General features: G+C 44.6%; 1 pseudogene; it reads right to left on the bottom strand.

Moving 5' to 3' along the window:
- The window catches only part of LOC143960025 (maspardin-like), a 63,891-nt pseudogene that overhangs the window by 10,030 nt on the left and 35,921 nt on the right, over positions 1 to 17,940 (bottom strand).

Genomic DNA, 17,940 nt, shown 5'->3' with positions numbered 1-17,940 from the left:
GAAATATCGCGGCACTCGCATTTGAGATGCCATTCATTTGAATAACACCTCTAATCGGCAGCACGCGGGTTTGCCGATTGTCACGGCAACACGCATCGCGGGAAGCATATCACACCAAAAAAATGTTCAGAAGCTACTTTGGGGCGACATGCTTCCTGCGATGAGTGTTGCCGAGATTGCAGCGCAATTGATCTTGCGACGCTTGCTGCAGATTTGAGGTGTCAGTCTAATAATGGCATCTCAAATGCAAGTCCTGCGATTGTCATTCACGCACAGCACTTTCAAATCCCCAGGCAGATTTGCAGCAAATCTGCCCACGATCAAAACAAAGAAGTGTGAATGCAGCCTAAAAGTCAGCAGCTACACTTTTTGTAGCTGCTGATTTTTAATAAAAACGCAAAACGGCTCTGGTAAGCTTGAACACGTCCGGGAAGCGATGGGAGAGGTGCCCCCCCTTCCCGCTCATTTTTGTGCTTACCAGAGCCATTAGTAAGCCCAGAACCAATCAGTTCTTCCTGATGCCTGGGCAGAAGGTCAAGTGAGGGCAAGATAGGGAAATCCACCGCTGGGAGCACTTTAGCTTTTAGAGAAATCGCCCACAGTACAAAATGATACCGGGGTTATGGCAGCGAGATGCAATGAAAATTATCTTAACGTGTTACTAAACCCACAACAGCAAATCAATCTGTATATGCAGTAAAGCATGCTGTTATATTCACTGTGGAACCTAAGGGGCTAATTCTCCACATTACATCACATACTATCAGCTCTTATCCTCCCCTTCTTCCACTGTCCCCTAACCATCTCCTGATAAGACAGTCTTTGAAGTCACACTGCACATGCTCAGTTGGGCTGTATTGCTAGAGTTTTCTTTCCTTTTTTTTTTTCTTAGGAGAGTGCATGTGATCAGCACAGGGCCAAACAGCACTGTCCAGACAGAGGGTCAAGGGTCCTGTGGCCTCATAGGACAGTTAAAGAAGAATTAAGACTACTCCAACAAGCTTTAAACAGACACTGATAGAAGTCACAAGACTGCTATATACAGCTGATGAGAAAAGGTGTTTAGAAGTTTACATTTCCAAAAATAGTTGCATTTCCATGTTCTGTGTACTGTGGGGGACCGCTATAGTGAACGCAGGGTCCTGGTTTAGTAACCCTTTAAAATATGGAGAGTTTTAGCATTTTTTATTTTTTAAATCATAAAAACACAGCTCCTATTATATGGATACATACAGAGTCAGAGTCAGACAGGCATGATTGTGCTCTACACTCACCCATTTGCTGTCCAGGTCTGGTTGAAGATGGATGTGTCACTGAAGGAGTTACACAGGGATGAGGGACTGGACTCTGGGGGACTTGTGTGTGTACTCTGCAAACTTCTGGGCCAGAAAGCCACCAAGAGACGCTCCAAACAGAGAACCTAGTCATACACAGAAAGGAGGTACAATCCAATCAAAGGGTTAACGTAAGGGGAAAAAAAAATAAAAAATAAAAAAACAGATCCTGTTCCCCCTTAAAGAATGCTTTGTGCTGTGTAATTTGGACCCTTCCATCACTACAAAATGAGGCTGACCCTGCCGGGGTACACCCTCCCCCATGTAAAGTGACCACGGTTTATCATGGCTGCCGAGTCCAGACACCGTGGTCAGTTTACGTGCCTCAGTCATCTGCAGCTCTGTCCTCCTGTCTGCTCGGTGTCATTGCCCGCCCCCTCCCCTTATGCTGTTATTAGAACTACAATGAAAAAAAAAAAAAACCCCCAACCCCTCTTCTGTATATAACGTTATGTGCCACTGTGACTGTATTATATTATTTAGCTGCTGATCTGTACCTTATATCAGAGCATCTACTGGCACTCACGCGACTCCTCGGCTCCATCTCCTCTCTGGCTGACATCAGCGGTGAGTGCTCAGCCCCGCCCAATATAGCCGTCAGCCGAGGAGAGGAAAAGCCGGGAGACGCTCCGCTATAAGAAGGTATAGAACGGCAACTTTTTTTTATATATAAAACACACACAGGGGCATATAATGTTATGTTACAGAGGGGATGGAATGTTTTATTGTGTTAGTTTAACCACTTTAATTCCAAAAAAAAAAAAAAAAAAAAATTCTAAAAAAACTTTACTAATATTTTTTACTCTAAATACTCAGCTCCTAAAGCTCATCTGGACAATTAGCTGTAAATATGAGCGTTAATACGAGCTATAAAGGCCTCACGCACATGTATGTCGATAGGCCAAAAAATATGCGCAGCCTCATATTCCACCTGAGAATCTGAAGGTGCCACTTGTAGCTTGCCATACAAGTGAAAGGATCTGTGTGTGAAAACGTTGAGGCTTCTGTGCACTGGCGTTCACTCAACCTGCATAAGTGTAATTGCATGAAAGCATCGGTGTTTAGAGTAGGGCCGTGTAAAGCCATTCACTTCTATGGCGGGCTGTACATTTCTTTCATGCCTAGGGGGAGCGCAGGTACAGTTAGAATTTTATCCTGGACCTATTTTCAGGCTTTAACTATCCGTGTGCAGGGGCCTAAAAAGACTGCAATCGTACAGGAGGTCAAGCTGTAATCTGATTCTGTACATTTCATGCCGCAACATTCTATGAGCTCTGCATACAGTGGGGGAAATCAATTATTTGGTCCCCAGCAGATTTTGTAAGTTTGCACCATTTACAAAGAAACGAAAGAGTCAATAATGTTATCATAAGTGTATTTTTAAATGATAGAGACAGAATATCATTTAAAAATACAAAAAAAAAACAAAAAAAAACCCCACACGATACAAATGGAGTTTCATTTCAGCGAGTAAAATATGCATTTGATCCCCCACCAACCAACAATAATTCTGGCTCCCAGACTGTCTATAGCAGGTTTGATGTGGCCCCCCACTTGGATTTTTCACACACACACACACACACACACTATATCAAAATTTTATATATACATATACACACATTATATATATATATATATATATATATATATATATATATATAATATATATATATATATATATATATATATATATACATACATACATACATATATACATACATACATACATATATACACACACACACATATACACACACTAAAATTTTCAAGTTCCATTAATAGATTTTTTTTTTTTAATCAATTAATTATAACGCACATACAGATCCAACTACTTTTAGCCGATCTCTTTGCATTGCAACTCTGCATAAGTCAATGGTAAATGTGGTATACACTATATACAATCACCCGACACCAGTTAGTTTCCACAATCCATGACTTAACTTCACAGTTCACACAAATACGTTTTAAATTCAGACTGTAGCACTGACGTAAATAAAAATAAAAAAATTCCACAGTAGCGTGACAATCCCTCCACCTCCGGTCTAACTAATCACTCTCACCTTATGGCATGGACCCCTGTGCAAACCAGTGGTCATGCAAGCGGGTATCAAAAGGGTTAACATGGACCATAAACTTCTCAGGTCTCCTTAGATCTCAGCAAGACGCCCAGGCATGGGTAGAAAAGAAAAGATCGAAGTGCTCACTGCTTAAGTATAAGATTTCATTTTTGTGGTCAAACACAAATTACTCACATAAAGATAAAAACACAGCTGTAAAGCCGACAATAGTGTTAGTGCCGTAGGGCAGCAGTGGGTGACGTCATGTGTAGCATCTCCCCCGTACACATTACCTGCTGTCACCGGATCTCCGACGGAACTCCCTGAAGCTGGCGGAGAGGTGAGTACCAATCAAAAGAATCAATCGATTAACTTCCACAGCCTATATTATATACATACATATACACACACACACACACACACACCCTGGATGAGGGTGTAACACCACATGAATAATCAAATATGGCTCTTTACAAGAAGAGCAGCCAATTCACAAGCCCTCCTTGCTGAGGATATAGCAAACAAAAATACCAACTTCCTTGTCAGAAAGTCTAAGGGAATAGGTTATATCAGTTCAAAATGGCTGTTTTTGTAACACAGACAAAAAGGAAGTTCAAGCCCCAAAGGTTCAAGGGAGGTATGACGGGTGGATTAAGCCACATCACCCCTTGCATAAAACCTTGGACTAAAGAATGTGTAGCAAGTGGTCTTTGAAATAAGACCGATAAAGCTGAGACTGGGCCTTTAATAGTACTCAAGGCCAAACTCATCTCTAACCAAAATTGTAGAAAGGCAGAATGTGGGTTTCAATAGCCAAGCCGTTAAATTCAGAGACCGTAAGGAAGGATGAAATATCGGTGTCTGTGGAGTACAGATCTGGCCTTCGTGGAAGGGACCATGGGGCCCTCCACTGCCATCTTTACGATTTCTTGCATACCAAGACCTTCTGGGCCAGAATTACTGGCTTTCTTTCCAGCTTGATCCTGCAAAGAAGTCAAGGCAGCAACAGAATAGGGGGAAATGCATAGAACATTGAGAACTGATCCCGCGGGGTCACCAACGCATCCGTTCCGCATGCGAGTGGATCCCTTGTTCTGGCTACAAAGTTGACCAACTTCATGTTGAACTTGGACTCTAGAAGATCTATGTCTGGAGTCCCCCATCTTTGCAAACAGCCCAAATATGTCAGGGTGAAGAGACCATCCACCCGGCAAAACTGCTGGCGACTCAAGCAGTCCGCCATCCAATTCTCTACTCCTGGAATAAAGACTGCCGATAGGCACGGAACATTCCTTTCTGCCCAAGTTAGGATATGGTTCACCTCTCTCTGCGCTGAAAGTCTTTTTGTTGCCCCCTTGGTGATTGATATAGGCCACAGATTGATAAAGGCCACAGCCTATAATCCTGACAGGACAATCCTGTAACCTGAAAGTCCAGAACAGAAATGGACCTCTGTAAACCTGAACTGAGACCTGTACGAGAGCACAGTGGGCTCCGAGGACACATCACTAATCCTAGCTGTGAGCCAGATAAGGCCTGTGGACCGGTTTAGAGAACATAATGGACATGGGTATAGCCATGTGGAATTACCCATTGTATGTACAGATTACTAAACACTGTGTGCACAACTATCCTGCGTGCCTCAGTCAAACTCACCTTGTCCAAGTGCAAATCATCTAAAAGTTTTCTGAATTCATCACAGAACTCCAAGTGATCCCAGTACACTGGATACTGAAGCTGAAAAGACAACAGAAACTATGATAAGAATGATAAAGTTAACGCAGAACTATAAAAAAGATAAAAGGATTCCAATTATATTCAAGTTTTTGTTTTGTTTTTTATAAAGAATACAAAACACCCATAATGCTTCTGGTTTGTGAATGACTGTGGGATCATGTGAGCGCCTGTCATTGTGCTGGGGGTGTAATATCTCCTGGAGCTGAATGTGAACTATGACCGGGGTCATTCACATGCTGCTCTGACATTAGAATGAAATGTAGCTGGGACAGGGGAGGGGAATATCTGGTGATCCCTACATATGTTATCTGCCATGAGCATTCACTTATTACTCTTTGGCTTTTTGGATTTTCTAGATCTACACCACACTTTATTATCTGAACTACCATTATCTCCCGATCATTTAGAAGCCAAAATTGCAGCATATGGCACTGGCCTCTCTCTTCTCTGTAGAACTACAACCCCCAACATGTCCCACCAAGATATACTGCATCACTAAAGAACAAACACTCAATGGCCACTTTATTAGGTCCCCCTTGACAGTACCGGGTTGGACCCCCGTTTGCCTCCATTCTTGGTGACATAGATTCAACAAGGTTTTAGAAACATTCCTCAGAGATTCTGCTCCATAGTGACATGATAACATCACAGTTGTTGCAGATTTATCGGCTGTACATCCATGATGCCAATCTCCCGTTCCACCACAACTCAAAAAAGGATCTCTATTAGATGAGATCTGGTGAGTGTGGAGGCCATCGGAGTTCAGTGACCTCATTGTCCGGTGGTGAGATGATTGGAGCTTTGTGACATGGTGCATTATCCTGCTGGAAGGAGCCATCAGAAGATGGGGACACTGTAGCCATAAAGGGATGGACATGATCAGCAACAATACTCAGGTAGGCCGTGGGGTTAAAACAATGCTCAATTGGTACTAAGGGGCCCAAAGCGTGCCAAAAAAAAAAAATACGCTCCACACCATTACACCACCACCAGCAGCCTGAACCATTGATACAAGGCAGGATGGATCCATGCTTTCATGTTTACACCAAAATTCTGACCTTCCATCTGAATGTCGCAGCTGAAAAATCGAGACTCAGACCAGGCAACGTTTTTCCCAATCTTCTATTGTCCAATTTGAAAAAGGAGGAGTATAGGACGAGACAAAAATCAATTGACAGCATATAGTTTATACAGAGTAAAGACAACTATCGGTTATCTGTTCCCGTATGACCTCAGTAACCTGGTCGATCCTAACTAGATTCAAAATTTATATAATAAAATATGAGAGAGACAAACAGAGAGACACGGAGACTTTCACGCAGCAACATAATGGCTGATTTATGTAGGATATACACCACACATATATCCTGTCAGAGTGTCTATGCAAATGAAAGTTCCATTATATTGCACCATCACACCTCCACTCTGTACAGCTACAGTTCCCACTGATGCCTGTTTGAAGTCAACACAAATCCACAAATTAGATTCCCCCATCTTATTGTTTTGAACCTATACATACTTTCACTTGTTTTTTTTTTTTTTTTTTTAACAGCATTTTTTGCCAGTTTTGGATACATCTTTCTTTCTTCACATCCTAATGCCACCCAGAAGGTTTACCTTCCAACATGACAAAGACCCAAAGCGCACAACAACAAATGAGCACACAGGGGTTGGAGGAAAAAAGGTGAATGTCCTTTGCATGGCCTAGTCAGTGCCCAGACAAGAGGGATTCCACCAAAAAAAAAAAAAATATTAAAAGCCAGCAGCTATAAATACTACAGCTGCTGACTTTTAATAAATGGACACTCACCTGTCCCGGGTTCCAGCGATACCGCAGCCGAGGCCGATCGATCGCTCGGCCCTCGGCTGCTGCCGCCGCCATTCTAGGTGAGGGAATCAGGAAGTGAAACGAATCGGCTTCACTTCCCGGTTCCCTACTGCGCATGCGCGAGCTGCACCCGCGCAATAGGGAAATCTCCGCGCTGTCACTGGGACCCGTGTGTGTCCCAGCAAACAGCGCGGCAGGGCAGGAATGGCGTATGACTCCCGTGGGAGTCTATGCCCGGGAAGTGGGTGAAAATACCTGTCTTTGACAGGTATCTCCACCCCCCTCCCCCGAAAGGTGTCAATTGTGACACCGGAGGGGGGGGGGGGGGATCCGATCAGCGGAGGTTCACTTTAGGGTGGAATCCCGCTTTAAATCTCATTGAAAATCTGTGGATTAACTTGAAGACTGCAGTCCACAAAACAATTAACAAATTTAACTGAACTTGAACAGTTCTACAAAGAAGAGCGGACAAATATTGCGAAGTCTAGATGTGTAACGTTAATAGAGACAAATCCCAGCAGAGTAAAGGCTGGAATTAAAAGCAAAAAAAAAGGTGCTTGAACAAAATAAAGGGCGATTTTTTTCCAACTCAGCGATTCAGTTTAAAAAAAAATTTCTGACAGGTAGCTAGGTGTTCTTTCACGTGGATGTTATAAGTTGCACTGAGGAAACACAGCTGGATAAAACAAACGCTGTTCGGTCTTCATTTCGGGGGGGGGGGGGGGGGGGGGGGGGGGTATGGGGGGGGTATTGTCTATATGCAAACTGAGTAGGCTGAACCTTTACCATCAAAAGTAACAAATCTAAGACTTATGCTCCATACACACAAGTGGAATTTCCGTCTGAAAAATCTTGGATGTTTTTCCGAATTCCACTCAAGCTTGGCGTGCATACACACGGTCACACAAAAGTTCTCTGAACTTTCAAACCGGACAAGAACTCTGATGTACAACACACTACGATGAGCCGAGAAAATTAAGTTCAATGCCTCTGAGCATGCGTCAAATTGTTTCCGAGCATTCGTAGAAATTTTGCACGTAGGAATTGCTACAGACGATCGGAATTTCCAATCAAGAACTTTTTCGGTCGGGAAAACAGAGAACCTGCTCTCAATCTTTTGCTGGCGGAATTGTGCCCTATTCTTGCGTCACTGGGAAAAAAATTTGCCCCATCAATGGGCCTATACGTTTGCGTCATTGGGAGAAATTGTGCCCCATCATTGGTCCCCATTGTTGGTCTCATCGAGGGGTATAATGGCCCCAAGTGCCGGGTAAAAGCAAGCAAAGGGCCGGGACATAGCTTGGAGATCAGTGTTTTAGGCAGCAAGTGTATACGTTGAAAGGAGGAAGAGGAAGAAGAAGAGGAAAGAAGAAGAAGAAGAGGAAGAAGAAGAAGAAGAAGAAGAGGAAGAAGAAGAAGAAGAAGAGGAAGAAGAAGAAGAAGAAGAAGAAGAAGAAGGAAGAAGGAAGGAGAAGAAGAAGGAAGAAGGAAGAAGGAAGAAGAAAGAAGGAAGAAGAAAGAAGGAAGAGGAAAGAAGGAAGGAAGAAAGAAGAAAGAGAAGAAAGAAGAAAGAAGAAAGAAGAAAGAAGAAAGAAGAAAGAAGAAAGAAGAAGAAGAAGAAGAAGAAGAAAGAAGGAAGGAAGAAAGAAGAAAGAAGAAAGAAGAAAGAAGAAGAAAGAAGAAGAGAAGAAAGAAGAAAGAAGAAAGAAGAAAGAAGAAGAAAGAAGAAGAAAGAAGAAAGAAGAAAGAAGAAAGAAGAAAGAAAAGAAGAAAGAAGAAGAAGAAGAAAGAAGAAAGAAGAAAGAAGAAAGAAGAAGAAGAAAGAAGAAAGAAGAAAGAAAGAAGAAGAAGAAGAAGCATTTCAGAGACAACCCACCATATTGTAATGGCAAGACAACTGGGTTAGAGCATTTTGAAAACTGCAGCTCTTGTGGGATGTTCCCATTCTGCAGTGGTCAGGACTGACCAAATTGGTCCAAGGAAAGGAAACCGGCCAACTAGTGACTAGGATGGGTGGCCAAGGCTCATTGATGGAGGTGGAGAGGGGAAGGCTGGCCGCTGTGTAGTCCAATCCAATAGAAGAGCTACTGGAGATCAAACTGCTGAAAAAGTTCTGATAAAAAAAGGGGTCAGAACACACAGAACATTGCAGTTTGTTGTGTATGCGGCTGTGTAGCCACAGACTAGTCTGGGTACCCATGCTGACCTATGTCCCCAGCCAAAAACACATACAAAATGGACACGTGAGCATCAGAACGGAACCATGGAGCAATGGAAGAAGGCTTGCCAAATGTTTTCTTTTACATCACGTGGCTGGCCAGGTGGGCGTGCGTCACTTACCTGGAGAAGAGATGGCACCAGGATACAGTATTGGAAGTCCGATCCAAGGAGACCCCACCTTGCAAGCTGCAGGACTTGCTACTGATGGCTTGGTGCCAAACACCATGGGCAGGTGACAGGTAGATTGCCATCGAGTCGCTGTCATTCTGACCCACAAGTGCTCCTCCTCCCTCACCAATTGGCAGAGCAGCACAGCATTGTAAAAAAATTTTGTGCATAGCGATTCGGATGACCTTGAGAATTGCATGCGTTTCCATGGAGGTTGTTCACATATGTGTGGCTCATTCGTAGTGCGGGTCTTGTGCGGTCAGAAGGCAATGCTTTTTTTGCCTAAATTTCTCTCTGCTATAAAGAGCGTGCCCATTTGTGAGCAGTGGTATGGGAGTAATGTGAGGGGACAGACCATGTCCCTCCACACAGGTGCCAGGTGGATAAGGTAGCTGAGAGGAGGAGAAATTATACCAAACTACTGCACAATAGCAACTGGTACATGGATAGTCTTCTCCCCGCTGCCTCTCAATCCCGTGTCCTCCCTTGTCCATGCCTCTGTGAGCTGTCCCTCCTCTCGCCTCTACCTCCATGTCAGTCCACACAGATCACCTCCCTATTCTCTTGTTGCCCTGCCCCCTCTGCTGTCAGCCACGGTGGGGGCCCGGCCGGGGGCAACTCCGTCCAGTTGGAGCGGGTCTGGGTGCACGAGTTGCTACAACAGGGCAGCTTATTAAGTCAGAGGAGGTGAGAGCAGAACATGGGGGGGGTTATGGAAGATGCTGAGAACATTTTACAGTCTGGGACACAGGGATGGGGGACTTCTACTCATTGAGGGGACTGAGATCTCCCCCTGAGCGAGGACATCCCATTTGTGGGAGAGTGACAGGAGCAAGCATGGGTGAGGGAGTTAGTCCTGGACATGCCAAGACTTGCAGTTTGCAGGAAGCAGAGAGACCCGTGTGACATGAAAGGACCCAAACATTGGCGTAGTGTCAAGGGGTGGCAATGGTGACCCCACCCATGCTCCAGGGGCCCTTGCAGCCTCCCTGTCACTTTCGGTTATACACCTGGACTGGAGCAGCATATACAGTTAGCAATTTCCCGTATTTTTCCACCTGCAGCCGCTGAAAACCAGCTTCTCCTCCTCTCCCTCAGGAGAAAATACATAAAATCAGTAACTGTATATGTCGCGCGCGCCCCACCCCCCCCCGTCCAGGTTACATTTATTTGTGCTGCTTAGGTCCCATGTGTGCTCCCTGCCCCCATCCCCTGCAGCATTGCCAGCTTCCCTTCTCCCTCCCACTGGCTGCTGCTTTCAGGATGGGAGAGCGGAGGAAGGGCCGGTAAATACATCATATTTTCCAGCTCCTTCCTTTCCCAAATGAACACAGTGAGTGATTGGTATCAATCGCTCCAGTGTCTAGTCATAACTAAAACATTGTAAAACGGTTTACCATGCTTTGGTTTGCGGATGAATGGGAAGCTTCGGAATGTTTCCCATTCATTCTGTACAGATGAGGCTGCAGAGATGGAGGTTCAGGACTGTGTGCTCAATCTCCTTTCTCTGTCTCAAAAGTGAGACATCAGAGGTTTATTTAGACCCCTGATATTTTACCAAAGCCCTCCAACAGGACTGCTAAAAAAAATAATTTTATATATATATATATATATATATATATATTATATATATATATATATATATATATATATATATATATATATATATATATATATATATAAAGCCATTTAAAAATAAATATAAATTGTAAAAATTACACACTACTAACCCCGTTCTCCACCCTACTGAACCCAACCGCACGTCGTCCACTGCCCTATCACAGCCCCTTTTTAAAAAGGTAGTGCAAGTATATATATTTTTTATAGTGACATTTGTTTGTTTTTAGTTTTCTTTACTAATTAGTCCTTGCTAGTTACTTTCTTTAACCATTTCAATACGTGGCACTTTCATCTCCTTCCTGACCAGGCCAGTTTTCAGCGCCGTCACACCTTGAATGACAATTGCGCAGTCATGCAACACTGTAACCAAATTTAAAAAAGCGTTATTTTTTCCCTCACAAATATCTTTTGGTGGCATTTGATCACCACTGGGTGTTTTTATTTTTTGCTAAACAAATGAAAAAAGGCCGACATTTGTGAAAAATAAAAATAAATATTTTGTAAATAAGCAGGTTTTCTCCTTCACTGACAGGCACTTATAAAGGAGGCACTAATATGCAGCACTGATAGTTGGCACTGATAAACATTACTGATGGGCACCAATTAGCATCTGTGATGGGTATCTCCTATGGGGGCTGCGTTGATCAATGCGCCGATTATCAGTGCAGATCCCCCCCCCCCCCCCCCCCAAATCTGTCAGGAGAGACACTGATCGGCTCTCCTCAGCTTGTGTCTTGTCAGCGCGAACTGAGGAAAACTGATTGCCAGAACTTCCTGGTTACCGATGTGGATTGGTCACAGCTGATCACATGGTAATAAGCCACATGGACAAACTGCAAAACTCTCATTTTGTTAAGGTAGATCTCCGCCTCTCAAAAAAGGTTGCCAACCCCTATTTTAGGCTCCATTCAGTAGTTTCAGTTGCATGACAAGTGGTTCCCATGTTTTCCTAAGATAACCATTGATATATTGCAGATATATTGCAGCAACTTCAAAAGTAGTTCATGCATACTTTGGTCCAAATTTCAGGCAACTTGAGGGCCAAAGACTTCATTGTTAGAAGTTGCATGAAAGTCCTACCTGAAAGTTAACCAATACAACAAATGTGGGAACTAGTATAAACACTTTACCCACAAAAAAAAAAAAAAAAAAAAAAAAAAAGAAGAAGACAATGTGTGGGAAACTAAACCTTTTTTACTCACAAAAAAATAAATAAATAAATAAAATAAAATAAAATAAAAACAGGGTGCTCCTCAACAGAGAGGCGCTACCCTCAAACCGCACCAGAACTGCGGTAACAAATGCAACAGTGCATTTACTTAAAAAGTACTGTGTTTTTACCCAAAAAAAACAAAAAATAAATGTATGTGCAATTGCAATTATACAGCCGCCTGCAAAACATTGCGGCCAAAACAGGCATCAGCTGATGCACTGACATCTACCTTGTAGAATTCTGTAAAAGTGTGAACAGAAGACCAAGTCGCCACTTTACACACTTGAGCGACAGGCGCTTCATGTCGGAAGGCCCAAGACGTTCCGAAATGCCCTTGTGGAGTGGGCCGTGACCGGAAAGGGGGGCCCCTGCCCCTCCAAGGCGTAGGCCTGTACTACAATTTGTCGGATCCACCTGGAAATGGTGGCCGACGAGACTGCCATGCCTTATTTCGGACCAGCCACCGAAACAAGGAGTCTGACTTCTGAAAGGGAGCCTTTGCAGACAAACTCTCAGAGCCCGAACCACGTCCAGGGCATGAAGGGCCACCTCCTTAGGATGTGTCGGCTTAGGACACAGAGACGGTAACACAATGTCTTCATTGATGTGGAACGCCGAAACCACCTTCGGCAGAGAAGAAGGTTGCGGACGCAACACCACCTTATACTTGTGGATAACCAGATAGGGCGACTTGCAAGACAAGGCCGCCAGTTCCGAACCCTCCTGGCCGATGTGATGGCCGCTAGAAAGACCACTTTCTGGGAAAGAGTCAACAGGGGACTCTCTCTAATATTTTCATATGGCAGTTTTTGAAGAGCCGATAACACCAGGCTCAGATCCCACGGGGGCAACGGTGGACGCACCGGGAGGAACTACATGTCGGACCCCTTGAACAAAAGTGAGAGGCCAGGGGTCGCTGGAAAAAAAAAAAAAAAAAAAAAAAAGAAGGACAGCCAAAGCTGATATTTGTCCTTTAAATGGTGCTTAAAGCCAATTTATGGTCTACTCCTTGCTGTGGAAACAGCAGGATCCTGGATATAGAAAAAAGGAGTGCGGACGCCATCCTTTCTCCTCACACATGGAGATGTAGGCCTTCCAGGTACAATGATATATCCTCAGAGAAGAAGATTACCGTGCTCTCAACATAGTTGGGATCACAGAGTCCGAAAGCCCCCGGCATCTCAACACCTTGCTCTCAATAGCCATGCCGTTAAAACCAGCGATGGTAAAGCAGGATGGAGAATCGGACCTTAACCACTTTCAGACCGGACCAATTTGCTGGTCAAAGACCAGACCCCTTTTTGTGATTCGGCACTGCGTCGCTTTAACTGACAATTGCGCGGTCGTGCGACGTGGCTCCCAAACAAAGTTGACGTCCTTTTTTTCCCACAAATAGAGCTTTCTTTTGGTGGTATTTGATCACCCCTGCGGTTTTTATTTTTTGCGCTATAAACAAAAATAGAGCGACAATTTTGAAAAAAAACGCATTATTTTTTACTTTTTGTTATAATAAATATCCCCCCAAAAATATATAAAAAAACATTTTTTCCCTCAGTTTAGGCCAATACGCATTCTTCTACATATTTTTGGTAAAAAAAAAAAAAAAAAAAAAAAAAAAAAAAAAAAAATCGCTATAAGCGATTATTGATTGGTTTGCGCAAAAGTTATAGCGTTTACAAAATAGGGATAGTTTTATAGCATTTTTATTAATAATTTTTTATTATTTTTTTTTTTTTTACTAGTAATGGCGGCGATCAGCGATTTTTATTGTGACTGCGACATTATGGCAGACACATCGGACATTTTTGACACATTTTTGGGACCATTGTCATTTATACAGTAATCACTGCTATATAAATGCACGGATTCCTGTGTAAATGACACTGGCAGTGAAAGGGTTAACCAGTGGGTGGCAGTGTAGGGGTTAAGTGTTCCTAGGGGAGTGTTACTGACTGTGGGGGGTTGGGCTTTCATTTAGTGTACACTGATCTCTGCTCAAATCACATGGAGCAGAGATCAGCGTCACTAGTTGCTAGGCAGAATGGAAAAATGTTGTTTACACAGCATTTCCTCCATTCGGCTGCTCCGTGAGACGATCGCGGGTATGCCCGCGGCGATCGAGTCCGCGGGTCCCGCGACCGGACTCACGGGGGTCCCGACCAGCGTGGGAGCGCGCCGCCGGCGGCGCGCTCCCGATGGCAGGGTGGCATCGAATATTGGACGTACCTGTAGGGCCTGTAGTGCCCCTGGAAGACGTTACCTATAACGAAACGGCGTAGGGAGGAGCGACGTACTGACGTCACCGCGATCTACGCTGGACCCGGAAGCGACGGGCAGCGTTACTAAGCCGGCCGGCGAATTTGTTTGTTTTACAAAGCAAAGTTTTTTCTACTTGATGTAAGTGCAATCTTTTTTATTATATTAAATTTCGTGACTATATCACACTATGGCGATTCCTTTCGTTATTATATGTGCTGGGCAATGAGCGGTGTGGCCGTAGGATTTTTCTAACCATTGGAATAAGCGGTGTGGCCGTAGGATTCTTCTAACCATTTGAACCAAGCGCTTAAAGAGGATACACCCTCCATGCAGTCCTGACTCAGAGGAAGCGTTTTTGATTTGGCGATATCTGGTCTCTGAGATGGGATCAGTGTAGCTGGTAAGCGGCAGTAGTGTTGGTGGTGGAAGTCCTCTTTTTTCCTGCAAACTCTGATGACACTTTTCCTATATCGGTGTGGTGTGTTTAAAACACGTTGGAGATTACAAGCAAAACGTTTTTTGTTGATGGGATGATGGACTAATATTTGAACATTAGTATATGCATTTCCCTGTCTGCACTTTGTTAATATTTTTTGATTTCATGCTTTATTTATTCACTCATTTGCTTCACATAGCATTTATCGGATCAGTATAGCGCAGCTTATTTGGGAATAATTATTTGAATTGTGGGTATCTCACGGTTAAAGCTGCTGCTGCGTTTATAATTCACAATTTATTTATTTATTTATTTATTTATTTATTTTTGTTGTTTCATTACTTCACATTAAGTTTACATAGGAACAGCGCTGTATTTTTTAGGTTTTTATTCTGTACGCCAATATGCCTGCCCGTGCCATTCTGTCGACGTACATCGTCGTGCGCTGATCGGGAAGTGGTTAAGACAGAAGGTCTTCTCGTATTGCAGTCGCCAGGGGGCGTCTGCCACCAGCCACACAAGGTCTGCGTACCAGGGATGCTGGGGCCAAGTCCGTGGAGAAGTTTCAGTGGAGGAAAGGCATAGATCAGCTAGTACTGATCCCACGGAGCCACCAGCGCGTCTGCCCAAGGATCTCTTGTCCTGGACATGAATCTCGGCACCTTCCGATTGAGACGGGAGGCCAGAAGATCCACGTCTGGTGTGCCCCATCGCAGGCACAGTAGCCTGAACACCTCTGGATGCAACTCCCATTCCCCTGGGTCCAGCATCTGGCAACTTAATTAGTCCAGTTCTCCACTCCCGGGATGTAAATGGCTGACAGGGCCGGTACATGTCGCTCTGCCCACTGAAGGATGTGAGCAACCTCCCATGCGGCGGCCGAACTTCTTGTTCCTCCTTGGCGATTGACATATGCCACTGCCGTGGCGTTGTCTGACTGGATCCTGATCGGATGTCCTTAAAGTCTTATCAACCATGTGGAGAGGCATAGCCTGATCGCTCTCAGTTCGAGCAGATTGATCGGCAACTTGGATTCCTCCACCGACCAGAGGCCCTGGGTCGACTGAACTCCCATTACTCCACCCCAGCCGGATAGGCTGGTGTCTGTTGTGATCACTGTCCACTTCAGAAGTGGAAACGACTTCCCGGACCAAAATGCCGGGGATCTCAGCCACCAGATCAGGGAATCCCTGACTAACTGGCTCACCTGAATCTGCCAATCCAGGGACAATGGAGATTTGTCCCATTTTGTCAAAATCTCCTTCTGCAGGACTCTGGTGTGAAACTGGGCATACAGCACTGCCTCGAAGGAGGCCACCACTAGTCCCAGGACTCCCATTGTTGGAATTGAACATGAATTAATGTTAGAGATATATATATATATATATTTTTTTTATCTCTAATGTTCTACACATCTGTTTGTATAACCAAGCACCAAACACACTCTGCATAGCAGAAGGAGTTCTATTCAGCCCACCTGGTGTGCACGGAGCTTCAAATAGATTTAGGACAATGATGGCTCCGGTCTGTCTGAGGACAACAGGTGGGCCTAATGAGCGGAAAGGGGCGTCCAAGATCGAATCACAAGATGTGAACCCAGTCGGGGCAGTTGCAATTCATGGGCAAACACTGCCCCCCAGAGGCCAAGTATGGCAGGACGGTAGCATGGGGGAGGAGACGCCCCAGAGACACTGATTCATTCACAGGCAAAGGGGGATGGGCAATGGGATGTGGTGTGGCTGAGGTGTGTTTATCAAAAAGGGATTCATCAAAGAGAGCTGTCTCTCACTCCACCATGAGGCTCAATCACGAGGATCTGCCAAGTATTGCTTGTATTGTATTCTGATTGTATGCTATGTACTCTTGTAACTTCTATTGATACCTTATGTAAGCTTTCTTATTTCCTTGGGAAATAAAAGAGATTTAATTGATCTTAGACCATGTATTTGGTTTCATAGCTAATTGTTATAGTATTGTGATATTAACGATAGCATGTGCTCAGAGTATAGATAGACTAACTAATCTATAGGGACTAGACAAAGTAATACATAACTGATAATAATAATAATAATAATAGTTTATATTGATCAGTTACTTCACCCATGCAGAAGCGTAGCGACGATCACCTGCGGCTCATCAACAGTTTTACCCCGGCTCTGAGAGTCTGCAGCTTGTCTGAAGGGAGAAACACTCTCGCTTCCATGGAGTCCAGCAGCAAGCCTAGGTACACCAAACGTTGAGTCAGTACGATCACCGACTTATTTAGGTTCAACAGTCACCCAAAATCCTGCAGGGTCTGCATGGTGATCACCACTTCCTCTCCTCTAACTCTGAGGTGGAAGATGCTCTCAGGAGCAGATCGTCTAGGTAACCCATGATCGCTATCCCGCATTGCCACAGCAACGTCAAAACAGGAGCCAATACCTTGGTAAAGACTCAGGGGGCTGAAGCTAAGGAAAGGGGAGAGTCACAAACTGGTAGTGGGCTTCCCTGACTGCAAATCGCAGAAACTTCTGATGCCGGAGGCATATGGATATGTGCGGGTACGCATCCTGGATGTCCAAGGACGCCAGGGATTCCCCTTGATGGGGTGCAGCGACTACCGAGCGAACAGATTCCATTCTGAACCTCTGTACTTTCACAAAGTAATTGAGGGCTTTTAGGTCCAAGATTGTAGTCCCCAAAAAGGAAGGGGTATGTCCAAACAGGTTTGAGTAGAACCCCTGGAAATGTTCAGAGTCTGGAACAGGTACTATCACCCCGCAACTCAGCAGGTCCCTTACCACCCCCAAAAGGGCCTCCCGACGAGTCGGGAGTACAGGTATGCTGGAGGGGAAGAATCTGTTTTGCGGCCAAGAGAGGAACTCTATCTTGTAGCCTGAGGAAATCAGATCGCAGACCCACTGGTCGGACAGCCGAGAGGCCCACCGGGCTGCAAACTCCCGAATGCGACCCCCCCCCCCCCCCAAACCTTCATGCGGTAGCACTTTTGCTCACAGGCTTGCGGTTCCAGGGACACTTTGGTCCTTCAGAGGTCGTTCTGGGGGCGCTTGGTCAAAGCCCCGGGC

This window comes from Lithobates pipiens, unplaced genomic scaffold, assembly GCF_037356315.1.
Source record: "Lithobates pipiens isolate NorthernLeopardFrog02 unplaced genomic scaffold, aLitPip1_a1.2 Scaffold_8, whole genome shotgun sequence".
NCBI lineage: Eukaryota > Metazoa > Chordata > Amphibia > Anura > Ranidae > Lithobates > Lithobates pipiens.
Note: the sequence above shows the minus strand (reverse complement) of the source record. Positions and strands in the feature narration are given on the sequence as shown.